The sequence below is a fragment of the Nicotiana sylvestris genome, chromosome 10 (genome assembly GCF_000393655.2).
Source record: "Nicotiana sylvestris chromosome 10, ASM39365v2, whole genome shotgun sequence".
NCBI lineage: Eukaryota > Viridiplantae > Streptophyta > Magnoliopsida > Solanales > Solanaceae > Nicotiana > Nicotiana sylvestris.
Genome location: NC_091066.1, coordinates 27,781,082 through 27,809,077, shown reverse-complemented (window position 1 = coordinate 27,809,077; position 27,996 = coordinate 27,781,082). Strand labels below are relative to the sequence as shown.

Below are 27,996 nucleotides of genomic sequence, written 5' to 3'. Positions count from 1 at the left end.
ATTTTATTATAGGTTATTTACTTTATCGGGAATCTCAGCCATTAGATGCATCTAATCCAATGGTTGGATTTCTTTCTAGAATTAATATCAAAGTTTGACAAGGGTTCCATCTCTTTCCATATCTCAAAGAAAACAACGTCTCTTTCCTCTCTGCCATGGCAGATGGTTTTGGCTTCTTATATCTTAGCAAAATTTGATTCTCATATCTTATAATTAGAAATTTGTGTGGCCATTCTAAAGAAATTCTCTACAAACTCAAAGCAATTTGACTGAAGAATTCAAAATTCATTTGCCATTTCCAATGAAGTTGACAAAGGTAAAAAGAATTCTCCTTTTCATCTCTTTACAATATCGACACCCGAATCCCTGCTCCCTCTGCCCATATCGTCCTTTACTTCCTGCGACACGCATTTCAAATGGTTCTTTAGCCGTTTGAAATCCTAACCCTTAAAGAATACCGCCCAAACTAACCCCAGAAAAGCTCTAGTAATTCTTCTATAAATACCGAGGTTTGGTAATAATTTCGAACAACTTTTGGGAGCCATCTTCAAACAATTTTATTCTTCAAAAATACTCTAAAAATCTTAGTTGCGTCGCCTCTGTTACTCTTTGCTACAACAGAGGTATTTTTCTTTGTACTTTTTGGAGCTTGTAAAGTCCGTGGTTGTCAGCTCAAGTTCAAAACCACAAAAGGTCAGTGAGTGAAATTTTTCTTCTCGCTTTGTCTTTGAAGTTTTAAAATGGTTTTATGTTCTTTTGAATGAATTTTAGTTGTTGCTTGTTAAAATCGTAAATTTGAGCAAACTCGTTTAGAAGACATGAAATTATAGGTATCTGGTTAAATCAAAGTAAGAGTCCAATAAAGCATAAATAGGCTTCTAGCAATTAACACATTAGTAGTTGATGAAATGGCTTTTTATTTTAAGTATATTATAATTATAATTCCCTCTTTTCTTTTGTCAAAATTACGCCGTTGCATTTTGTCTAGCATGTACCAAATTTTACTCTTCACTCCATGTATTAAAGTTATTGCCTCTCTTTTTCATATCTCAAAATATATCCCAACTTTTACTGTTTTTAGTGTAAATGCAATAGAAAACATATTGTTAGAAATGAACTATTTGGGTGCTTAGTTTAAATGTCTTCGTGTTTAGAAATAAGTTTTAAAAAGTGGCTTGCTTCATCGGTTTGTGTCTAAAAAATAATAAGATTTAAGACCTTTTATATAGATATTACATGTATAGAAGTCACTGCCTTAAGACTAACATTTGAAGAATGCTCGATATTTGAAATATTTTTTCTTTTGTGAGTTAAGAACTAGAATTTCAAAATAAATGCTAGCACTTATTTATTTTATTATAGGTTATTTACTTTATCAGGATTAATCTCAGCCATTAGGTGCATCAAATCCAATGGTTGGATTTCTTTCTAGAATTAAAATCAAAGTTTGACTAGGGTTCCATCTCTTTCCCTCTCTCAAAGAAACAATGTTTCTTTTCTCTCTGCCATAATAGAGGGTTTTGGCTTCTCATATTTTCTTAGCAAAATTTGACTCCCATATCTTATCATCAGAAATTTGTGTGCAATTCTAAGGAAATTCTCCGCAAACTTAAAGCAATTTGACTGAAGAATTCAAAATTCATTTGCCATTTGCAATGAAGTTGACAAAGGTAAAAAGATTCTCCTTTTCTTCTCTTCACAATTTCGGCAAACGAATCCCTGCTCCCTCTGCCCATATCTTCCTTTGCTTCCTTCTACACGCCATTTCAAATGGTTCTTTAGCCGTTTGAAACCCTAACCCTTAAAGTATCCCGCCCAAACTAACCCTAGAAAAGTCCTAGTAATTATTCTATACATACCGAGGTTTGGTAATAATTTCAGACAACTTTTGGGAGCCATCTTCAAAAAAATTTATTCTTCAAAAATACTATAAAAATCTTAGTTGCGTCAGCCTCTATTACTCCTTGCTACAACGTCAGAGGTATTTTTCTTTGCACCTTTCAGAGCTTGTAAAGTCCGTGGTTATAAGCTCGAGTTCAAGTTCGAAGCCAAAGTCCAGCAGATCTGCTCGGCGGGACCCAGTTCCTGTTTTACTTCTCGCTTTGTCTTCGAAGTTTTAAAATGGTTGTATGTTTTTTTGAATGAGTTTTAGTTGTTGCTTGTTAAAATTGTGAATTTGAGCCAACTCGTTTAGAAGCCATGAAGATATAGGTATCTGGTTAAATCAAAATAAGAGTCCAATTGTCACGATCCCAAATACCCCGATCGTGATGGCGCCTATCATAGTACTAAGCAAGTCAAACCAACACTTAACACATCGAATTCTTTTTATAAAAATCATTTTCTAAAACCAATTAAGTCTCAAATTCTTCATATGTAATATATAAATCAACAGAAATATGCAGAAACCAGTACAACATATACTAACCCAGCCCGAATCTGGTGTCACTAGTCATGAACCTCTAAGTACAACCAAAACACTGTCTGAATAATATAAATAGTCTAAAATAAAAAAATACTAAGATAGGAAGGAGGAAGGCAGGGTTGCGAATGTCGTGCAGCTACCTTGCAATCTCCGGATAAACTCTAAGAGTGCTGGAAGCTCTCACTCTGATACTCGGGCACCTGGATCTGCACACAAAGTGCAGGGAGTAACGTGAGTATGCCAACTCAGTAAGTAACTAAAGTAAATCAAGTCTGAGTGCAGTGATGAGCTTTTAAAATATAAGAAATCTCAACAGAAATATCAAGTCAAAAATCTGCATTTTGATAGCCAGTTATCTCGTAAAACTCCAGTTTAAATTAAAAATCCTTTGAAAACATTTATTCGACATTTTTCAACAGAGGCTCAATATAAAAGAGGAGTAAAGGTAGCAAAAATGTCATAAACAAGCCCCTCGGGCAATGTATCACTCATAAGTATAGCCTCTCGGGCAAGCCTCTAGTCACTCGTGATTCAGCTCTCGTCAATCAGTATTCACATTCAGCACTCCGGCTCAATAGATATCTCATAATAATAATAATAATAATAATAATAATAATAATAATAATAATAACAATGATAACCGCTGCGGCGTGCACCCCGATCCATAGTTTATAATCGACTACGCTCACTGGGGTGTGCAGACTCCGGAGGGGCTCATACAGCCCAAGCATCATATTGTTACGGCGTGCAGCCCGACCCAATATATATCGCTGCGGCGTGCAGCCCGATCCGTAATATATATCGCTGCGGCGTGCAGCCCGATCCATATAAATATCGCTACGACGTGTAGCCCGATCCATAATGTATATATAATCCTCACCATTAGGTCCTCAACCTCTCTCAGTCATTAACCTCACGGTCACTCGAGCATATCAGTGAAAAATCAAGGAAACTCAGCCCAAACAGTTTTCATATATTAAGAAGTAGAGTGGTGAAACCGGATTTAAATAATAAACAGGTAAAACATGACTGAGAATATGCTTTCAAATTAAATAGAGTGAGGAAAGTAGTAAAATACCCCTAAGGGTCTAAACAGGTCGGCACAAAGGCCCCAAACATGGCATTCAGCCCAAGTTATCAAACCAATTTCTAAACACATGGATATCATTTACAATATATCAAAATATGCAACTATATAGTCGCCACTGGACGAACCAAGTCACAATCCCTACGGGTGCACGCCCACACGCTCATCACCTAGCATGTGCGTCACCTCATTTATAAAAACAGTACAAAATTTCGGGGTTTCATACCCTCAATCTAGATTTACAATGGTTACTTACCTCAAACCGGGTGAAATATTACTCCGCGATGCCCTTACCTCTCAACTCGCATCGAATCTATCCAAAATCAGAATATAACATCAATATATGCTAAGGGAACGAAGCTCATGCAAAAATAATCAATTTACATAAAAAAATCCCCAAATTGGCCAAATCCGACCCCGGGCCCACGTATCGAATTCCGATAAAAATTACAAAACTAGAATCATTACTCTCTCACAAGTTCATAGATACCAAATGCATCAAAATTTGACCATAAACGACCCCTCAAATCCTTAAATCAAAGTCTCCAATTTCAAGCCCTAACTTCCCAATTTTAGGCTTTAAATACCACTATTTTCATGTTTAATTAGGTAGAAATCATCATAGAATCGTGTATTGAGTTCAAAAATCTTACCTCCAAGTGTTTCCCTTCGATTCCCTCTTTAACCCTTCTCAAAAATCTCCAAATCCGGCCAACAATGGTGAGAAATGGCATAAAATTGGCGAAGATGGCTATTTAAACATTCTGCCTAGGTAATTTTCCTTAATCGCGATCGCGAAGAACAAACTTTACTGACTAAGAAATAACCTTACGTGAATGTGTCTCTCCCCACGCGAACGCGATACACAACTTCCTCACACCTACGCGATAGCGGACCAGGGATCGCGTTCGCGATGAACAAATGTGTGATCCAACCTTGGTCTATTTAACCTTACGCGAACGTGACTTAACTCACGCTTTCGAGATGCTTTACCTGAACAACACTCGCGATCACAGCCTCAGATATGTGAACGCAAAGAACAACCTTGCCTACCTCTACAACTGCTTTACGCAATCGCGAGCCACCTCACGCGATCGCGAAGAAGAAACATCTGCAACAGAATTGATGTCACGCCCCGAGCCTGGGGGCGAGACCGGTACCTGGTGCCTCATCTATCCTTGCATACCTACTTGCGACTAAGAGACTCTGATATGTATACTTTGGCCATGGGCCACATTAAAAGTTAATGTGCTAGCAAAATATAAAACTGCATAGAGACTAATGCTGACTAAATGTCAACAAACAGCTGGGCCGGCAAGGCCGTCGTAATTACTACAACTGACAAGCCAACAAAATATACGTATAGGCCTACAAGCCCAACATACTGCGTTAACTGACAAGATATATCTACAAGCCTCTACTTTTAGATATACTGTGATCGGAACAAGGCCCTGACCTACCCATAACCTATCTACATATATACACAAGATGTACACAAAACTTCTAGACCCGGCAACTCTGAAGGACGGGGAGCTTACCGATAAAGCTGAACTCGGGCAAACACCTACTGAGGAGGTCTACCCGTATGCCTCTCTGAACCTGCACGCATGAAATGCAACGCCCCTAGAAAGGGACGTCAGTACAAAATAATGTACCGAGTATGTAAGGCAATGTACTGAAAGCTGAAACTGAACTGATAATATAATAACTGCAAGTAGCTAGAAGTCAAAGATAATCTGAAGATATGTTTACCTGCTGATACTTACTCAACTCTCTCAATATAGTAAGTAAAATAGTTGTCCGACCCTATTAGGCTCGGTATATATATAACTGTTCTACCGTGAATTAGGCTCGCTCATAGGCGCTCGGCCATACTAGGCTCTGTATCTCAACCAACTGGGCTCGCTCATAGGCGTTCAGCCACAGTAGGCTCGGTATATAACTTACCATCTAATTAGAGGTTGCCTAATAGGGGTCTGCCCATCAATTATAGCTCGATGATAATAAAAATAATGTAATACTGGATATATAGACTCTCTGCTCTCTTGACTGGAAGAAGGAATACTCAATTCTTTGATGTCGAAAGGGAAGTTTAACATTTGCATGCATGCATCAATAAAAACTTCAAGTAGATGAAGCAGTAGACATCTTTATTTGGTATTTAATTTGGTGGTCAATCAGAGGCATTCATAATTTGACAATTATGTGATATTGGTCAGACTGAAAACAACGAATGAGCTTCTTAATGTAGCGATATCCTATTTCTAAGAACTGAAAAGTTTAGGAAATGAATATAAAGTCCCGCTAAAGAGAATATTATAATTTACGAAACTAGGAAAATATATGTAAATTCCGGGATATGGAATTTTCTTTATGCTTCATTATCAAACTCGTGTAATTACGAGATTATGCCAAAATGAAGGAATGGCTTAGCCTTAACATACCTGGAGTAGTGAAAAATCCGTATGATATTCTTGGAAAAAGATTGCACCGTACTCCTTTAGAACCGCAAAATTTTATGTTGCTAATAATTCTCGTTGGATCTCTTTTGGTTGCGAGAATTCATGTTGCTTAATATAACACATAGGATCTGACTAGAGTATTTTTGAATGAAACTTGTTGAAAGTTTTTAGGGTAGATAACGTTCCCCATTTCTTAATGGTGATGTCTTGATATGGAAAATGTTTAAAACTAAATAAAGGTATAACTAACATGTTATGCCACCTAGTAAGAATAAGTGTTGTTATAAGAATTAGCTTAACTAATTGCCACGTTTTGGGTTGTCTAGTCTCATAGTTTAATTATTAATTAGGTAATATCCCGCTATCGGTGATTAACCAATTACCCGCATAATTAAGAATTGTCTCAAATTACTTAAAATTCTACTTATTTTAAATATACTTTATACATCATACTATTGTGGTCATATGGTACCTTGCATCGTACTAGTCCATAAGTATCGGGTATTATCGCTCGGCCCGTAGTTTATCCCAATTTGACAACCTTCAATGAAACTCATTTTCTTTAATTCGTGTACCCCTTCCTTCATGACACTTACTTATTGCTTGGTATAAATAGCATAACTATGCTAACATCAAGGTAATCTCATCCCTGAGTTTATGTCAGTTTACTGAAGACGAAACTTTAATGTACGAAAAACGCAAGATGTAACATCCTTCCCCCCTTAGAAACATTCGTCCTCGAATGTCTACTCTTAGATACTTTGGGAAAATCTTTGCCGGAGTCTCTTTTGTACACTAAACTAAAACCAACTTGTACGCAGCTAGAAAATATACTATACATGCCACACATGGCCACTGTCTATAAATAGCAATACTTGGCCTCACACAACTGTCCGTTAAAAATTCTGAGAGTCAAAGAAAGGAGAGCTTACCTGATGACCTACTGGCCTGAATAGAGTTGTGCTGAGGTATCCCACCTCGAGCCATATCCTCAGTTTGAAATAGGTGGGGGGTATTTAGACTTCATTTCTTCCTTTGATTCACACGTTATCTCTTCCACCTTCTTGCTTCTCCATAAAACCTTTAGGGATGCTATCTCCTTATTTCGTAGCTTGCGGACTTGTCGGTCTAGGATGGCAACCGGAATTTCGTCTTATGACAAGTCCTCTGTAATCTGTACATCATCTGTGGGCACCACTCGGGTAGGATCACCAATTCACTTTCGTAACATAGATACATGAAAAGCTAAATGGATAGACTCCAATTCCGAGGGCAATTCTAACTCATAAACTACTTGGCCCACTCTCCAAATGATCCTATAAGGCCCAATATACCGTGGGCTAAGTTTGCCTTTCTTGCCAAACTTTATCACACCCTTCATAGGTGACACCTTTAAGAATGACCACTCATCAACCCCGAACTCTAAATCTCGTCGCCGCACGTCAGAATATGACTTTTGATGACTCTGAGGTGTCAACAGTCGCTCCCAAATAAGCTTTATTTTTTCTATGGCTTGCTGAACCAGGTCTGGCCCATGTAATCTAGATTCTCCAACATCAAACCACCCTATAGGAGATATGCACTTACGCCCATACAAAGCCTTGTATGGAGCCATCTGGATACTGGAGTAGTAACTGTTATTATAAACAAACTCGATAAGAGGTAGACCTTTCTGAATTGTGCGCTCAGCTTGTCCATCAGTTTGTGGATGAAAAGCTGTGCTAAGATTCTCCTCAGTCCCTAGACCTTTCTGAAATGACCTCCAAAAATGTGTTGTAAACTAGGCCCCACGGTCAGATATAATAGATAATGGCACTTCGTGCAGTCGCACTATCTCTTTAATAATAACGTTGCATAATCTTCTGCTATATATGTAGATCTGACCGGTAGGAAATGAGCTGATTTCGTGAGCCTATCGACTATCACCCATATGGAATCGAACTTACGATGAGAACGAGGCAAACCCTTGATAAAGTCCATGTTTATTGCCTCCCATTTCCATGTCGGGATCTCTATAGTCTGTGTTAGCCCTCCGGGCTTCTGGTGCTCTATCTTCACCTGTTGGCAACTAGGACAGTGAGCGACATACTTAGCAATGTTCTTCTTCATATCATTCCACCAATACATCTCCTTAATGTCATGATACATCTTCATCGACCCAGGGTGAATGGAGTACCACGAATAATGTGCCTCTGACATAATCTTGTCTCGTAGCCCTACTATATCTAGAATACACAAACGGATCATGTATCTGAGAATCCCATCTCCCTTGAGTTCTAACAACGGATTATTCTGCTGCGGAACTCACTTTCTTAACTCGACCAACTTTGGGTCCTCGTGCTGCCTCTCCTTTACTTCAGCTATGAGAGATGATTTTGTAGTATTTTGGAGTACAACTCCTCCATTAACAGAGTCTACTAACCGAATCCCCAAACAAGCCAATTGATGAATCTCTCTGGTTAATTGTCTTTTTTCGGCCTCTATATGTGCTAAGCTACCCATAGATCGGTGACTTAAGTCATCTGCTACAACATTAGCTTTTCCCTGGATGGTAGAGAATGCTAACATCGTAATCTTTTAATAACTTAAGTCATCGCCTCTATCGCAAATTAAACTCTTTTTGCTTGAAGATATATTGCAGGCTTTTATGATCTGTGAATATATCAACATGAACACCATATAAATAATGCCGCCATATCTTAAATGCATGGACAACCGCAGCTAACTCGAGGTTGTGGGTCGGATAATTCTGTTCATGCTTCCTTAACTTCCTTGAAGCATACACAATTACCTTCCCATGTTGCATCAGGACACACCCTAACCCAACACCTGAGGCATCGCAATACATGGCATAGCTATCTAGGCCCTCTGGAAGTGCTAGAACTGGCGTTGAGGTCAACTTGTTCTTAAGCTCCTGGAAACTTTGCTCACAGGCCTCTGTCTACTGAAACTTAGTTGCTTTCTGCGTCAACTTCATTAATGGTGTTGAAAGAGAAGAAAAACCCTCTACGAACCTCCGGTAGTATCCTGCTAAGCCTAAAAAGCTACGAATCTATGTTGGAGTGGTAGGTCTAGTCCAAGATTTCACAGCCTCAATCTTCTGAGTGTCTACCTTTATACCTCCGTCGGATACAATGTGCCCCAAGAATGCTACAGACTTCAACCAGAACTCACACTTAGAAAACTTAGCATATAATTTATTATCACAGAAGGTTTGGAGTAACGCTCGCAGGTAGTCCACATGCCCATCCTCTAAACGTGAATAAACCAGAATATCGTCAATAAAGACTATTACGAACAGATCTAAATATGGCCGAAATAGGCTATTCATCAAGTCCATAAATATGGCAGGCATATTTGTCAACCCGAAGGACATGACAAGGAACTCGAAGTGGCCATATCGGGTCCTGAAGGCTGTCTTGGGAATATCTTTCTCCTGAACTCTGACTTGGTGGTACTCTAACCTCAAATCTATTTTTGAAAAGCATCTAGCTCCCTGCAACTGATCAAACAAGTCATCTATCCTTGGAAGTGGATGCTTATTCTTAATAGTTACCTTGTTTAGTTGCCTATAATCGATACACATCCTTAGCGAGCCGTCTTTCTTCCGTACAAATAGTACCGGTGCACCCCAAGGTGAGGTACTAGGTCTGATGAAACCTTTCTCTAGTAAATCTTTTAACTACTCCTTTAACTCCTTCAATTCAGTGGGTGCCATTCTATACAGAGGGATGGATATTGGTTGTGTTCCCAGAAGCAAATCGATGCCAAAATCAATCTCTCACTCTGGAAGAATACCTGGAAGTTCATCTGGAAATACATCCACGTACTCCCTTAGTACTGGAATAGGCTGAAGTGTAGGTATCTCAGCATTTGCATCTTTAACATGCACAATATGATAAATGCACTCTTTTTCGATTATTTTCCTCACCTTCAGATAGGAAATAAACCTACCTCTAGGTGTCGCTGTATTACCTACCCATTCAAGGACTGGCCCACCCGGAAAATGAAATCTGGCTATCTTTGCTCAACAATCAACTGTGGCATAACAAGCTGCCAACCAGTCCATGCCCATGATAACATAAAAATCCAATATCTCTAGCTCAACAAGGTCTGCTGAGGTCTAACGACCACAAACTATCACTGCACAACCTTGGTAAACTCGTCTAGCGATATCGATTCTCTTACCGATGTAGATACCGCAAAAGAATCACTTAGTATTTCAGGCACTATACCAAATTTCCTCGCAACATGGGGTAATACATGATAAAGTAGATCCTGGGTCTATCAAGGCATAAACATCATGGGAACAAATGGTCAACATACATGTCACAACGTCTGGTGAGGACTCTTGGTCCTTTTGACCTGCTAGCGCATAGATACAATTCTGGTTACCACCTGAACTGGACCCTCTACCTCTGTCTCGACCTCTACAAGCCAAAGACTGAGGCTCGCACCCTGAAGGATGCACGAACATAGCTGATCATGTTGCTGAATTCGCTGGTTGCACTATTCCCCTAAATTCTCTATTTGGGCAATCTCGCATCATTTGCCCCGGACGTCCACATGTATAACAAGCATCGGAACCGGCTCGGCATTGGCCCAAATGTCCTCTACCGCAGATGGCACAGCGCGGCAAAAATGGCCATGTCTTCCCTGAACCTTGTTGTCGCTGCAAACTTGACGCTTGGGAGCTCTCACCTGGTCCTAACTGAGTATAACCGTCATACCTGTAACCCTGTGACTGAGGTGGCAGATGTCTAGGTGGTCGTTCGAAGTACTGGAGCCTGTAACTACCCTGAGACTGCTCCTAAGACCTAGCAAATCTCATTCTCTTCTGTTTCCCTGACTCAGTCCTCTTCGTACCCTGTTGTCGACGCCTACCCCTTTCTATATTTTGGGCAAATGCCTGAATCCGAGAGATATCCATACTGTCCTGTAATGCAGCGGTGGGACATGCCTCGGTCAACTTTGGGTCCAACCCTGCTATAAACCTATGGATCCTATCCCGCATAGTAGCAACTATGGATGGTGCATATCTGGCCAATGAGTCAAAACGGAGACTATACTCTCAAACACTCATATTGCCCTACTTGAGGGTTAGAAACTGATCGACTCAGGCCTATTGGATCTCCCGTGATAAGTACTGGTCAAGAAAGGCATCTGAAAAATTCTCCCAAATAGCTAGAGGTGTATCATGTCCCCTGGACCTTTTCCATCCCTCGTACCAAAGGATGGCTATATCTCGGAGTCGAAAAGTTGCTAGCTCAACTGTCTCTTTCTCCGTGGCATGCATAACCCGAAAGATCCTCCGAATCTGATCTATGAAATCCTGCGGGTCCTCCTTCTGATCTGTCCCTGTGAACTCAAGGGGACTCAAAGCAATAAACTCTCGGACCCTTGAACTCCCATATCCCTCGAAAGTACTAGCGGATGCCCTAGCTTGTTATGGGTAGCTACCAATTGTGCCAACAAATGCACCGCACTCTTTAAGTCCTCATCTGATGGAAACGGATGGAGAACTAGATATGTGGTCTCCCTAGGAATCTCCTCAGCTAGCGGAGGAGCCAGTAATTACTGGGTAAGAGTCTCTCCTAGGACTCCGACTGGGCCTCATCTACTGGGGGTACCCTGCTAGTCCCCTCACCTACTGTTGTTTCCCTCCTCTGGCTAGCCGTAGTCTTCCTAGTTACCGTCATCTGTGCATGCAAACGTCAACATGTAAGTTTAACTCAAATTTCCTATAACTCAGTGCTACAGTACGATTTAGATTTGAAAGAAGGGTAACCAACTCCTAAATACCATGTAGTCCCCTGCTTATATAATGTGGTGCACCACACATCTATAAATAGGACCCTACTATACATGGCTTGTAGACTCCCTAGGACAGAACTGCTCTAATACCACTTTTGTCATGCCCCAAGCCTGGGGGCGAGACCGACACCTGGTGTCTTATCTATCATTGCGTACCAACTTGCGACTAAGAGACTCTGATATGTATACTTTGGCCATGGGCCACATTACAAGTAATGTACCATGCAAAATATAAAATTGCATAGAGACTAATGCTGACTAAATGTCAAGATACAGCTGGGCCGGCAAGGCCGTCATAATTACTACAACTGACAAGCCAAAAAAATATACGTACAGGTCCTACAAACCCAACATACTGTGCTAACCGACAGGATATGTCTACAAGCCTCTACTAATAGATGTACTGTGATCAGAACAGGGCCCCGAACTGCACATAACCTATCTACATATATATACAAGATATACATAAAACTTCTAGACCCGGCAACTCCGAAGGACGGGGAGCTTATCGATAAAGCTGAACTCGGGCAAACACCTACTGAGGAGGTCTACCCGTCTGCCTGTCTGAACCTGCACGCATGAAATGCAACGCCCCCAGAAAGGGACGTCAGTACGAAATAATGTACTGAGTATGTAAGGCAATGTACTGAAAGCTAAAGCTGAACTGATAATATAATAACTGCAAGTAGCTGGAAGTCAAAGATAATCTAAAGATATGCTTAGCTGTTGATACTTACTCAACCCTCTCAATATAGTAAGTAAAATAGTTGTCCGGCCCTATTAAGCTTGGTATATATATATATATATATATATATATATATATATATATATAACTGCTCTACCGAAGTAGGCGGCCATACTAGGCTCTTTATCTCGACCAACCGGGCTCGCTCATAAGCGCTCGGCCACAATAGGCTCGGTATATAACTTACCATCTGATAAGAGATCGATTATAGCTCGATGATAATGAAAATAATGTAATACTGGATATATAGACTCTCTGCTCTCTTGATTGGAAGAAGGAAATACTCAATTCTTTGATGTCGAAAGGGAAGTTTAACATTTGCATGCATGCATCAATAAAAGCTTCAAGTAGATGAAGCAGTAGACATCTTTATTTGGTATTTAATTTGGTGGTCAATCAGAGGCTTTCAGAATTTGACAATTATGTGATATTGGTCAGACTGAAAACAACGAATGGGCTTCTTAATGTAGTGATATCCTATTTCTATGAACTGAAAAGTTCAAGTAATGAATATGAAGTCCCGCTAAAGAGAATATTATAATTTACAAAACTAAAAAAATATACGTAAATTTTGGGATATGGATTTTTATTTATGCTTCATTATCAAACTCGTGTAATTACAAGATTATGACAAAATGAAAGAATGGCCTAGCCTTAACATACCTGGAGTAGGGAAAATTCCGTATGATATTCTTGAAAAAAGGTTGCACCGTACTCCTTTAGAACCGCAAAATTTTATGTTGCTAATAATTCTCGTTGGATCCCTTTTGGTTGCGAAAATTCATGTTGCTTAATATAACGCATAGGATCTGACTAGAGTATTTTTGAATGAAACTTGTTCAAAGTTTTTAGGGTAGCTAACGTTCCCCATTTCTTAATGGTGGTGTCTTGATATGGAAAATGTTTAAAACTAAATAAAGGTATAACTAACATGTTATGCCACCTAGTAAGAATAAGTGTTGTTGTTGTAAGAATTAGCCACTGAATCAAGAATGACTCTTAGTCATTCTTTTAACTAATTGGCACGTTTTGGGTTGTCTAGTCTCATAGTTTAATTATTAATTAGGTAATATCCCGCTATCCGGTAATTAACCAATTACCCGCATAATTAAGAATTGTCTCAAATTACTTAAAATTCTACTTATTTTTAATATACCTTATACATAATACTATCGTGGTCATATGGTATCTTACATGGTACTAGTTCATAAGTATCGGGTATTATCGCTCGACCCATAGTTTATCCCAATTCGACAACCTTCTACGAAACTCATTTTCTTTAATTCGTGTACCCCTTCCTTCATGTCTGTCACGACCCGGATTTTCCACCCTCGAGAGTCGTGATGGCGCCTACTCGTAGAAACTAGGCAAGCCATGAACTTAGAAATCATTAACTCCTTTATTTTAAAACTTCTTACCAATTATAATAACAAGAAAATAAACCGTTAAATAATTGCGGAATATGAAATTTAGCGGAAGTCTTAAGTAAATAGAAAACGAAAATGTCTCAAAGACCATCACGTGCCTCTAACTAGAACCTGGTGTCACAACATCCACATACTACTAAGAATACTAAATACAACCGTTTGAAAGAAATATAGCATTGTTTGTCTCGAATACATGAGATAACAGAATATGAAACAAGATAGAGGAGACGCCGGGCCTGCGGACGCCTGCAAGGCTACCTCGGTGTCTCGGTGGACTGAAGGCTGGCTCCCGAGCTACTGCTGCTGACCAAAGTCTACTCCGATATCTACACAGAGTGCAGAGTGTAGTATCAACACAACCGACCCCATGTGTTGGTAAGTGTATGGCCTAACCCCGGCGAGGTAGTGACGAGGCTAGGACCAGACTCCAGATAAACCTGTGCAATTATATAATATATGGCGGAAAAAATAAACAGGTAATAAGCAATCAAAGCTGGGGAAGGAGAACATGCTTCGGGGGTAGCAGATAAAACAGAATATCAAAGAATAATAAGGAAACTACAATTTAACTTCTAACACGTATAAAAAGAAATAAGGCAACTTTCACTTTCAGTTTCATCTTGTCGCAGGCGTGCAACCCGATCCCATTTTTCATATCTTGTGGTAGGCGTACCACCCACTCCCATTTTATTATATCTCGTGGTAGGCTACCACCCGCTCCCATTTCATTATATCTCGTGGTAGGCGTACCACCCGCTCCCATTTCATCATATCTTGTGGTAGGCATACCACCCGCTCCCATTTCATTATATCTTGTGGTAGGCGTACCACCCGCTCCCATTTACAAGTCATCACAACATTACAAGAAATTCTGGCAAGGGAACAAAAATAATATAATAACTTCTCGGCAAGGGAACAACAATATCGAGACAGTCATCCTGGCAAGGGAGAATCAGCTATAACCAAATCCTAACTCATTTTGTACTCAGCTCAATTAATGACAATACTGAATCATAACTAAGATCTACGAGGATAAAATCAATCTTTACTCAATATAGGAGATCATTAATTAAAGCATCTGAAGTGCCATCTAAGAGCACAACAACGTTCAAATTTAAGACTCACGGTCATGCTCGATAGCAACGTACAGATACTCGTCACCATGCCTATATGTCGCACTCAACAAGAAGCAAGTAGCAATTATGACTCAACTCATAATCCCTCAATCTGAGGTTAGACCGAACACTTACCTCGAACTTTCACGGCCAACTCAAGACTCGAACACCGCTTTTCCTCTCAAATTCGGCTCCAACCCAATCGAATCTATACATAATTGACTCAATATCATCAAAGTGCTAAACAATTCAATTCCAATGTTCAATTATAACTTTCCAATCATTCTTCCCAAAATCCCAAAAATCGACCCCGGGCCCGCTTGGTCAAAACATGAGGTTTGGACCAAAACCCGATCACCCATTTGCCCAAGAGCCCGAATATATAATTTGTTTTCAAATCCGACCCCAAAACAAGGTTTTAATTACAAATAATCAAAAAGCCCTAACTCTACCCAAATCCTTAATTTCTACCCTTAATTACATGTTTTAGGCCTAAAAATCTAGTGGGTGTTGATGAAAAATGAAGAAAACAAGTTAAAGATTACTTACCCAAGAGATTATGGTGAAGAGAATCTTCAAAAATCGCCTAAGAGCTTTGGATAAGAAGAGGTTTGTGAAATTTTTATAAAATCCCGAAAGTGTTCTGTTTTTGGCCTTTTTAAAATCACTGGGCAAAAATACCCTTCGCGTTCGCGACTGACCCTTCGCGTTCGCGTACACGGGCTCGCGTTCGCGGAGAGTAATCTCCTCGAGCCTTCGCGTTCGCGTCCAAGGGTTTGCGTTCGCGTAAGACAACTACTCCACCCCCTGCCCAGGCCCATTTGGCCTTCGCGTTCGCGTGGCCAGGACCACGTTCATGAAGGGTTATCCCCCCCAAAGCCTCGTGTTCACGGCCTTAGCTACGCGTTCGCGTAGAAGGAAATACCTTCAGCAACAATTAACCCATCGCGTTCGCGTGGGTACTCCCGCGAACGCGAAGAAGAAAGTACCAGAAACCCAACAGCTGAGAAACCTGCAACATTTTCTAAGTCCGAAACCCTCCGAAACACATCTGAATCACACCCGAGCCCTCGGGGCTCCTAACCAAACACACGTACTAACTCAACAACTTCATACGAACTTATCCGTGCGATCAAATCGCCAAAATAACCTCAAAAACAATGAATCAAACCTCAAAATCAAAGGATTTTTCTCAAACTTCATAAAACATCAACTTTAGCAATTTAGGTCCAAATCACGTCAAAGGGACTCCGTTTTCAACCAAATTTTATAAAAATGACTTAAACCATATATAAGACCTGTACCGGGTGCCGGAACCAAAATACAGGCCCGATACCATCGCTTTCTAATCAGATTTCATTTCAAAATTCCTTAAACATTTTCAGAAAATAATTTTACTTAAAAATTTATTTCTCTGGCTTGAGACCTCGGAATTCGATTCCGGGCATACACCCAAGTCCCATATTTTCCTACGGACCCTCCGGGACTGTTAAATCACGGGTCCAAGTCCGTTTACCCAAAATATTGACTGAAGTCAAATTTATTCATTTTAAACTCAAATTTCATCATTTTTCACAGAATTTCATATTTAAGCTTTCTGGCTACGCGCCCGGATTATGCACACAAATCAAGGCAACTCTAAATGAGATTTTCAAGGCCTCGGAACATGGAAGTTTCGTTTTAAAACAAGTGATGTTGACCTTTTGGGTCATCACAATGGCACTTACTTATTGCTTGGTATAAATAGCATAAATATGCTAACATCAAGGTAATCTCATCCCTGAGTTTATGTTAATTTACTGAAGATGAAATTTTTAACGTACGAAAAACGCGAGATGTAACAACTAAAGGAAAATCTGCAACTTTCAAAACAAGAATTTGATCCGTTTAACCACCCGAAACTCACCTGAGGCCCTCGGGACCTCAACCAAACATGCCAACATATCCCATAACATCATGCAAACTTGTTCCAACCTTCGGAACGCTCAAAACAATATCAAAACATCAAATTCTCATCGGATTCAAGCCTAAGAATTTCAAAAACTTTCGAATTCCGAATTCGATCAAAAAGTCTATCAAACCTCGTCCGAATGACAACCTACTCCAATTTCCGAAGTTCCATTCCGACCCCTACATCAAAATTTCCACTGCCAACCGGAAAATGCCAAAATTTCAATTTCGCCAAATCAAGCCAAATTCTACCACGGAACTTCAATATACATTCTGAACACGCTCCTAAGTCCAAAATCACCCGACGGAGCTAACCAAATCATAAAAACCACGTTCCGAGATCTTTTACTCACAAGTCAACTTCCGGTTGACTTTTTCCAACTTATAATCAACTTAAGAGACTAAGTGTCTCATTTCTCTCTACAATCATTCTGAACCCGAGTCAATCAACTCAACACAAAATAAAAGAGCTGAACCACACAAAATAAAGCAGAAATAGGGAAAATGGAGCTAAAACTCTCAGAACGACCAATCGGGTCGTTACACCAATAAAGTATGAATAGGCTTCTGGCAATTAACACATTAGTAGTTGATGAAATGGCTTTTTGTTTTAAGTATATTATAATTCCCTCTTTTCTTTTGTCAAAGTTACGATGTCGCATTTTTTCTAGCATGTACCAAATTTTGCTCTTCACTCCATATATTAATGTTAGGCGTCTGCTCTCTCTTTTTCATATCTCAAAATTTATCCCAAGTTTTACTGTTTTTAGTGTAAATGCCATAGAAAACATATTGTTAGAAATTAACTATTTAGGTGCTTAGTTTAAATGTTTTCGTGTTTAGTAATAAGTTTTAAAAGTGGTTTGCTTCATAGAGTTTGTTTCTAAAAAATAATAAGATTTAGGTCCTTTCATATAAATTCTACATGTATAGAAGTCACTACCTTAAGAAGAACATTTGAAGAATGCTCCATATTAAAATATTTCTTCTTTTGTGAGTTAAGAACTGTTTTTATCATTATAGATTTATACTCTATTTATGAAAATAAATTAATAAACTATCTGGGCCATTTAAACCAGTGAATACCTAAAGTTATTTTGCGAGATAGCTCTGTACGTATGTTTGCCTAAGTACTTAAGTTTTTCTAGCTAAGAAATAACATTGATTTATTATAAACTTAGGACTAGTTAATGCTTAAACAATTTATTATAGACTAGAAATTGTACTCCCAGATGGTAGAAAAGATAATATTCAGAAAGGTTAAAATATCATGTGCAAAGGACTTGAAGTTTATTGAAACTACCTGCTATTATTAAGGTTCTTGTATGTGCCCTTAAGAGAAGTTTGCTCTTAACTAAGTGCAGAAGTTTGACATACCTTTCAAATTATTTTTCTTTCCTTACTGTTACTATCGAGTGTGCCATTAGGATATTTTAGTATTTGCTTCTAATACTTGAAATAAAGTAAGAAAGCATGTGTTTTGTGTGTTAAAAGATATCATGCGTATTATTTGTCTTAAAAAAGTCTGCTGCTGCTTCGTCATTTCCTTTAAAAAAGCATGCTACTAGGAATGAAATATCTAATTTTAAGACTTAATATAGAAGTGGGAAACCATGTTGTTCTGAGTGTAAAGGATTATGTTGACCATATTAATCTGTTTGACCCTTTAGATTTCTCATGAATGCGGAAAGTTAGTATTCTGACTTATTATTTCAGTTAGAAAACATGTATAAAGACCATAAATCTTTTGGCATAAGCTTGTTAAAAATTTTTAAAAAAAAACTGTCTTATTAGAGTTCATAATCTTGCTGTAAGTTTTGTCCAAGTCTATTTCTAACTCGCTTTGTAATGATCCGACCGGTCGTTTTGAGGTCTAGCGCATCGTTCAACAGTTTGAGACCATGAGCAGCTTCACTTCAGGTATTATGACTTTTACGCATGATCGGATTGAATTTTGGGAAGTTCAGAGTCGATTGGAAAGAGAATTCTCATTTCGGAAGCTTTAAGTTGATAGAAGTGACTAAAATTGGATTCTTAAGTAAACAGCCTCGGAATTGAGATTCGAAGATTCCAGCATGTTCGTATGATGATTTTGGACTTGGGCATATGTCCGGATAGAGTTTTGGGAATGTTTCGGCACCTATTGTGGAAGTTAGCATTTTTGGAAGAATTTCATAAGTTTGGGTTGTAGTGCATTTCAGAGTTATCGATGTCCGTTTGGGATTCCGAGTCTGGAAATAGCTCCGTATAGTAATTCTGGTATTGGGAGCGCGATCGGAAGTGAATTCAGAGGTCTGTGGGTCATTTTGGAGTCATTTGGCTAAAGTTGGAAATTTGAAAGTATTTGAGAAGTTTGACCGGAAGTGGCCTTTTTGATATCGGGGTCGAATTCCATTTCGGATGTTGGAGTAGGTCCACTACTTCAAATATGACTTGTGTGCAAAATTAGAGGTCAATCGGATGTGATTTGATAGGTTTTGGCATCGAATGTTGAAGTTTGAATTTCCCAAGTTCATCAAGTTTGATTTGGGGTGTGATTCATGATTTTAGTGTTGTTTGACGTGATTTGAGGACTCGAGTAGATCCGCATTATGTTATGGGACTGATTGGTGTGTGATTGGATGGGGTTCTGAGTGCCTCGGGTGGATTCCGGGTGGTTAACAGATCGAAAAAGGGAGTTGAGGAAGAGCTGAAGTAGCTGAGCATCTGGTGTAACCGCACCTGCGTAAGGAGGGCCGCAGGTGCGGGAGATGACTCGCAGAAGCGGAATAGAGCCGGGTCGGAGGGGATTGCAGAAGCAAAATGATGTGTGCACCTGCGATGGCGTAGGTGTGATGCCAGTAGCTGCAGAAGCGACAAAGACCGCAGGTGCGGAAGGAGAGGCCGCAGAAGCGGTGGCGCAGGTGCGAGTGGTCGGGCTAGGCACGGTGTTTGTTTAAAATGAGGGTTTGGCTCATTTCAACCTTATTTCCTCCATGAGAGCCGACCTTTGAGCGATTTTGGAGCTCTATCTTCATCATCCATGTCAAGGTAAATGGTTTTTACTAGTTTTGAGTTAAATACTTGGATAATAAACGGATTTAAGCATGAAAATAGGTAGAAACTTGGGGTTTGAGGGAAAACCTAGAAAATTGGTATTTTTGGATTTTGACCACGATTTTGGGCATGAAATTAAGAATAAATTACATATTGGAGTTCGTGAGGTTATGGGTAAAGTTTTGTTCGAAAAATTTCGGAATCCGGGCACGTGGGTCCGAGGGCAATTTTGTCAACTTTTCGAGCGGAGTTGGGATTTTATATAAATTGAATTTTTATGAATATTAGGGTGTATTTTCATTGGTTTGCCCGTTATTTGGATAGTGTTGGAGCATTGGGGCATTGGTTTGAGTCGTCGGAAGGGCTTGGAAGCCGGTCATTGGACTTCAGAGTAAGGTAAGTCTCCTTTCTAACCTTGTAAGAGGGAATTGTCCCCATAGATTAAATAATTGGTTATGTGCTTCTATTTGTGGGAGCTACGTACGCACGAGGTGATGAAAGTCCGTGCGTAACTACTATATTACGTTTAAGTCCGGGTAGTCTAGGACCCAAAAACATGTTATACTTGAAATATTTGTAATCTTATTGACAGTTTGAATTGCTTAAATCACATGGTAATCTTATATGTTGAGGTTCCGTGTAGCGATGGTATTGTGTGAACAGGATGGCTCTTTAGTTTCAGAACATATATCGTACCTCAGTTGTGCTTGAGTTGGTTAGCTTATGGCGCTATATGTATCCCCAGGGATGGTATTATGCACTTAGCGTGCTTGTGACCGATATTCGGTAATTTCGTTGTAATGAGCAATTTAGCTCGGTGTATATCTCCTTATGTGAATTCTATGTGTGGATCGGGTGGCATGCCGCCATGGGTATGCTGTTTGGATTGGGTTGCACGCCGCAACAGTGTGTTATTGAGTGCAATTCCCTATATCTGTTTTTATGTGTTTTGTTTCCCATTTTTCTGAGGAAAGCTCGTATTAGATGCGTAAGTTGAGTAGTCCCTTCCCGAGTTTGTTTTCCTTATGTATCACATTCGAGTTGTAGCCTATTGGCATATTGTGGCATTATATGAGACTTTTGGTCATGTCTAGGGCAGCTTATTGCCTGAGCAGCTCGTACTGGGTGAGACGAGACTATTGGATTTATGATTAGTGTGTTCGGATTATAGGAAGTATAATGAGGTTCAGAATGAGGTGGAGATTCTTGTCAAGTGTATAGACTCAATGAATTATTGACTCGGCAGTTGGTTATGAACTTCCACACATCTCTTCCATCATGGCGTATTGCAAGGGGTTAGAACAGGACTTAGATATGTCATGAGGTGCATCGGGAGCATCAAATTCGTGGAAATGTTTGCCATTATGATCAGCGAATGTTATTTTGGTCCTGTGAGTAAAGTGGTGTAAGGTGTGAATTCAGCGAAGGTATGCAGTCATGCTTGGTACAGTGTGTAGTGATTGGCGCGGTGTTCGTATGTTAGAAACAGGCCTGGCAGAGAATTCCGGATGTTAGAATTTGGTTCTAAGCTTATTTGCTTGAATGACAGAGAATATCTTCAGATTTGCTCGGGCTAATGTGCTCAACTGAGTTGTGGTAGCACGGGTAGGAGCACAAGATGCCAAACAATGATTTTAGACAGCTCCAGCGCAGTTCTTAGCTCGTTCAAAGACGAACGTATGTTTAAGTGGGAGAGAATGTAACGACCCGACCGGTCATTTTGAGCTCTAGCGCATCGTTCGGCAGTTTGAGACCATGAGCAGCTTCACTTCAGGTATTATGACTTGTACGCGTGGCCGAAATTGAATTTTGGGAAGTTCAGAGTCGATTGGAAAGAGAATTCTCATTTCGGAAGCTTTAAATTGATAGAAGTGAGTAAGATTGGATTCTCGAGTAAACGGCCTCGAAATCGAGATTCGAAGGTTCCAGCAGGTTCGTATGATGATTTCGGACTTGGGTGTATGTCCGGATCGAGTTTTGGAAGACCCGGGAATGTTTCGGCACCTATTGTGGAAGTTAGCATTTTTGGAAGAATTTCATAAGTTTGGGTTATAGTGCATTTCAGTGTTATCGATGTCCGTTTGGGATTCCGAGTCTGAGAATAGCTTCGTATGGTGCTTCTGGTGTTGGGAGCGCAATCGGAAGTGAATTCAGAGGTCCGTGGGTCATTTTGGAGTCATTTGGCTAAAGTTGGAAATTTGAAAGTATTTGAGAAGTTTGACCGGAAGTGGACTTTTTGATATCGGGGTCGGATTCCTATTTCAGAAGTTGGAGTAGGTCCGCAATGTCAAATATGACTTGTGTGCAAAATTTGAGGTCAACCGGATGTGATTTGATAGGTTTCGGCATCGAATGTTGAAGTTTGAATTTTTCAAGTTCATCAAGTTTGATTTGGGGTGTGATTCGTGGTTTTAGCATTGTTTAACGTGATTTGAGGCCTTGAGTAGGTCCGCATTATGTTATGGTACTGGTTGGTGTGATTGGACGGGATTTCGGGGGCCTCGGGTGGATTCTGGGTGGTTAACGGATCGAAAAAGGGAATTGAGGAAGAGCTGAAGCAGCTGAGCATCTAGTGTAACCGCACCTGCGTGAGGAGGGCCGCAGGTGCGAGAGATGGCTCGCAGAAGCGGAATGGAGCCGGGCTGGAGGGGATCACAAAAGCGAAATGATGTGTGCACCTGCAATGGCGCAGGTGCGATGTCAGTAGTTGCAGAAGCGATAAAGACCGCAGGTACTGAAGGAGAGGCCGCAGAAGCGGTGGCGCAGGTGCGAGTGGTCGGACTGGGCAGTGTGTTTGTTTAAAACGGGGGTTTGGCTCATTTTAACCCCATTTCCTCCATGGGAGCTGATCTTTGGGCGATTTTGGAGCTTCATCTTCATCATCCATGTCAAGGTAAGTGGTTTTTACTAGTTTTGAGTTAAATACTTGGATTATATACGGATTTGAGCATGAAATGGGTAGAAACTTAGGGTTTGAGTGAAAACCTAGAAAATTGGTATTCTTGGATTTTGACCATGATTTTGGGCATGAAATTAAGAATAAATTACATATTTGAGTTCGTGAGGTTATGGGTAAACTTTATCTTCGAAAAATTTCAGAATCCGAGCACGTGGGCCCGAAGGCGATATTGTCAACTTTTCGAGCGGAGTTGGGATTTTATATAAATTGAATTGTTATGAATATTAGGGTGTATTTTCATTAGTTTGCCCGTTATTTGGCTAGTTTTGGAGCGTTGGGGCATCGATTTGAGTCGTCGGAAGGGCTTGGAAGCCGGTCATTGGACTTCAGAGCGAGGTAACTCTCCTTTCTAACCTTGTAAGAGGGAATTGTCCCCATAAGTGAAATAATTGGTTATGCGCTTCTATTTGTGGGGCCTACGTATGTACGAGGTGACGAGAGTCCATGCGTAGCTACTATTATGTTTAAGTCCGGGTAGTCTAGGACCCAAAAGCATGCTATACTTGGAATATTTGTAATCTTATTGACAATTTGAATTGCTTAAATCACATTGAATTAGTAAATGAATTTCTAAAAAGATTAAATTTCATTTTCTTAAATTTTTAAAACAGAAATTGGTTTTCTTTGCATAATTGTTCCCTGATGACTTCTTGATTGACTGTCTATGTGTGTTTAATTTTGGAATGGGCCGAACGCCTCGGCAGATTAAATAGATGCATCTATGGTTCGCGCCATTCGACTCTCTGGCAGTGTACAGTTTAAATATTTGTTGGATCGGGTAATGCTATATTGTGCTGTGTGAGTTGTGAATGGCTCGATAATTTTCTTATATGTTGAGGTTCTGTGTAGCGATGGTATTGTGTGAACAGGATGGCTCTTTAGTTTCAGAACATATATCGTACCTCAGTTGTGCTTGAGTTGGTTAGCTTATGGCACTATATGTATCCCCAGGGATGGTATTATGCATTTAGCGTGCTTGTGACCGATATTCGGTAATTTCGTTGTAATGAGCAATTTAGCTTGGTGTGTATCTCCTTATGTGAATTCTATTTGTGGATCGGGTGGCATGCCGCCATGGGTATGCTGTTTGGATTGGGTTGCACGCCGCAACAGTGTGTTATTGAGTGCAATTCCCTATATCTGTTTTTATGTGTTTTGTTTCCCATTTTTCTGAGGAAAGCTCGTATTAGATGCGTAAGTTGAGTAGTCCCTTCCTGAGTTCGTTTTCCTTATGTATCACATTCGAGTTAGTAGTCTATTGGCATATTGTGGCATCATATGAGACTTTTGGTCATGTCTAGGGCGGCTTATTGCCTGAGCAGCTCGTACTGGGTGAGACGAGACTATTAGATCTATGATCAGTGCGTTAGGATTATAGGAAGTATAATAAGGTTCAGAATGAGGTGGAGATTCTTGTTAGGAGTATAAGCTCAATGAATTATTGACTCGGCAGTTGGTTATGAACTTCCACACATTTCTTCTGTCATGGCGGTATTACAAGGGGTTAGAACAGGACTTAGATATGTCATGAGGTGCATCGGGAGCATCAGGTTCGGGGAAATTTTGGCCATTATGATCAACGAATGTTATTGTGGTCCTGTGAGTAAAGTGGTGCAAGGTGTGAATTTAACGAAGGTATGCAGTCATGCTTGGTACATCGTGTAGTGATTGGTGCGGTGTTCGTGTGTTGGAAACAGGCCTGGCAGAGAATTCCGGATGTTGGAATTGGGTTCTAAGCTTATTTGCTTGAATAAAAAAGAATATCTTCAGATTTGCTCGGGCTGATGTGCTCAACTGAGTTGTGGTAGCACGTGTAGGTGCACAAGGTGCCAAACAATGATTTTAGGCAACTCCAGCGCAGTTCTTAACACGTTTGAGGACCAACGTATGTTTAAGTGGGATAGAATATAACGACTCGACCGGTCGTTTTGAGATCTAGCACGTCGTTTAGCAGTTTCACTTCAGGTATTATAACTTGTATGCGTGGTCCGAATTGAATTTTGGGAAGTTCAGAGTCGATTGGAAAGAGAATTCTCATTTCGGAGGCTTTAAGTTGATAGAAGTGACTAAGATTGGATTCTTGAGTAAACGGTCTCAGAATCGAGATTCGAAGGTTCCAGCAGGTTCGTATGATGATTTCGGACTTGGGCATATGTCCGGATCGGGTTTTGGAAAACCCGGGAATGTTCGGCACCTATTGTGGAAGTTAGCATTTTTGGAAGAATTTCATAAGCTTGGGTTGTAGTGTATTTCAGTGTTATTGATGTCCGTTTGGGATTTCGAGTCTGGGAATAGCTCCGTATGGTGATTCTGGTGTTGGGAGCACGATCGGAAGTGAATTCAGAGGTCTGTGGGTCATTTTGGAGTCATTTGGCTAAAGTTGGAAATTTGAAAGTATTTGAGAAGTTTGACCGGAAGTGAACTTTTTGATATCGGGGTCGTATTCCGATTTCGGAAGTTGGAGTAGGTCTGCAACGTCAAATATGACTTGTGTGCAAAATTTGAGGTCAATCGGATGTGATTTGATAGGTTTCGGCATCGAATGTTGAAGTTTGAATTTCTCAAGTTCATCAAGGTTGATTTGGGGTGTGATTCATGATTTTAGCGTTGTTTGACGTGATTTGAGGCCTCGAGTAGGTCCGTATTATATTATGGGATTGATTGGTGTGATTGGACGGGGTTCCGGGGCCTCAGGTGGATTCCGGGTAGTTAACGGATCGAAAAAGGGAGTTGAGGAAGAGTTGAAGCAGCTGAGCATCTGGTGTTACCGGACCTGCGTGAGGAGGGCCGCAATTGTGTGCTCGCGGGTGCAGGAGATGGCTCGCAGAAGCAGAATGGAGCCGGGCCGGAGGGGATCGCAGAAGCGAAATGATGTGCGCACCTACGATGGCGCAGGTGCGATGCCAGTAGCCGCAGAAGCGACAAAGACCGCAGGTGCAGAAGGAGAGGCCGCAGAAGCAGTGGCGCAGGTGCGAGTGGTCGGCTGGGCAGTGTGTTTGTTTAAAACGGGGGTTTGGCTCATTTCAACCCAATTTCCTCCATGGGAGCCGATCTTTGGGCGATTTTGGAGCTCCATCTTCATCATCCATGTCAAGGTAAGTGGTTTCTACTAGTTTTGAGCTAAATACTTAGATTATATATGGATTTGAGCATGAAAATGGGTAGAAACTTGAGATTTGAGGGAAAACCTAGAAAATTGGTATTCTTAAATTTTGACCACGATTTTGGGCATGAAATTAAGAGTAAATTATATATTTGAGTTCGTGAGGTTATGGGTAAACTTTATCTTCGAAAAATTTCAGAATCCGAGCACGTGGGCCCGAAGGCGATATTGTCAACTTTTCGAGCGGAGTTGGGATTTTATATAAATTGAATTGTTATGAATATTAGGGTGTATTTTCATCAGTTTGCCCGTTATTTGGCTAGTTTTGGAGCGTTGGGGCATCGATTTGAATCGTCGGAAGGGCTTGGAAGCCGGTCATTGGACTTCGGAGCGAGGTAAGTCTCCTTTCTAACCTTGTAAGAGGGAATTATCCCATAAGTGAAATAATTGGTTATTCGCTTCTATTTGTGGGGTCTACGTACGCACGAGGTGACGAGAGTCCGTGCGTAGCTACTATTATGTTTAAGTCCGTGTAGTCTAGGACCCAAAAGCATGCTATACTTGGAATATTTGTAATCTTATTGACAATTTGAATTGCTTAAATCACATCGAATTAGTAAATGAATTTCTAAAAGATTAAATTTCATTTTCTTAAATTGTTAAAACAGAAATTGGCTTTCTTTGGATAATTGTTCTCTGATGACTTCATGATTGACTGTTTGTGTGTGTTTAATTTTGGAACGGGTCGAACGCCTCAGCAGATTAAATAGATGCATTTATGGTTCGCGCCATTCGATACTCTGGCAGTGCACAATTTAAATATTTATTGGATCGGGACGTACGACCTCCTTTGCGCATTCTTGTAATGCTTGCTTGAGATTTGCAAGTTGATATTGTCTCCCTGGTCTGAGATAAATTGATAATTAATGGACTATAAATTTGGAGACTCCTAAATGTAAAAAGGGATGTTTACTTGTTTTTTGACTTATTTGAGTTTATTGCCGCTTTAATGAATCCATGATTATTCGCATTATTTGTATATTATTATTGGACCACTAGTAAGGGTCGAAGTCGACCTCTCGTCTCTACTTCTTCGAGGTTAGACGGGATACTTACTGGGTGCACGTTGTTTTCGTACTCATACTACACTTGATGTGCATTTTTGTTGCACAGGTTCATGTGTGGCTAGTGGCTTAGTGGCGTAGCGGCATGGTTGATGCGGGGACTTAGGTGAGCTGCATCTTGCGAGACGATCCACGGCCAGCAGAGCCTCTTTTAGAGTATTGTACTGTATTATTTCATTCCTGTCCAATTGTATTCCGAACAGTTATTGTATTTTGTTTCATTCCATAATAAATGCTCATGCACTTGTGACACCGGGTTCTGGGATGATTATGGGGTAATTGTATTAATTCCTAAACATTTCTATTTAATTTTCAACGGATATCTTTTACTAGTAAAATTGAAGGAAAAATCATAGTTTTCAAAACTATTAAAACAAGGCCTAAATTAAGTATATATGATTGGCTTGCCTGACAGCGATGTCCGGCGCCATCACGACCCTTAGTGGATTTTGGGTCGTGACACCCTTCTTTCTAATTTCTTGCTTTTCTCTTTCTTTGTTTGGCATAGGCACTTGGAGCAATATGAGGTTTAATGCAAGACTCGAATGGTACAAGCATGGAGTCATTACTATTGAGTCCTAGATTATAATGGACATCTAGAAGAAGGACAAGCGAAAAGCTTGGGGTCACCTATGGCGGCCTTCGTTATTTACATTTACTTTGTTTTGAATTTTTAATCAATTTGATTATATTCTTTTGATTAGTTCTACACTTAACTTGGGATTATTGATGTGGTTTTCACTTCTTCA

General features: G+C 40.2%; 1 long non-coding RNA gene across 2 annotated transcripts; it reads left to right on the top strand.

Moving 5' to 3' along the window:
- Positions 1–171: 171 nt before the first annotated feature.
- On the top strand, positions 172–27,996 carry LOC104211394 (uncharacterized). 2 transcript variants are annotated; one of them, XR_011403212.1, is made up of 3 exons: positions 172–316; positions 27,297–27,403; positions 27,756–27,996. It is a non-coding gene; the product is annotated as an uncharacterized lncRNA (long non-coding RNA). The 2 variants fall into 2 exon arrangements; XR_011403211.1 differs by having other exon boundaries at positions 27,297–27,408.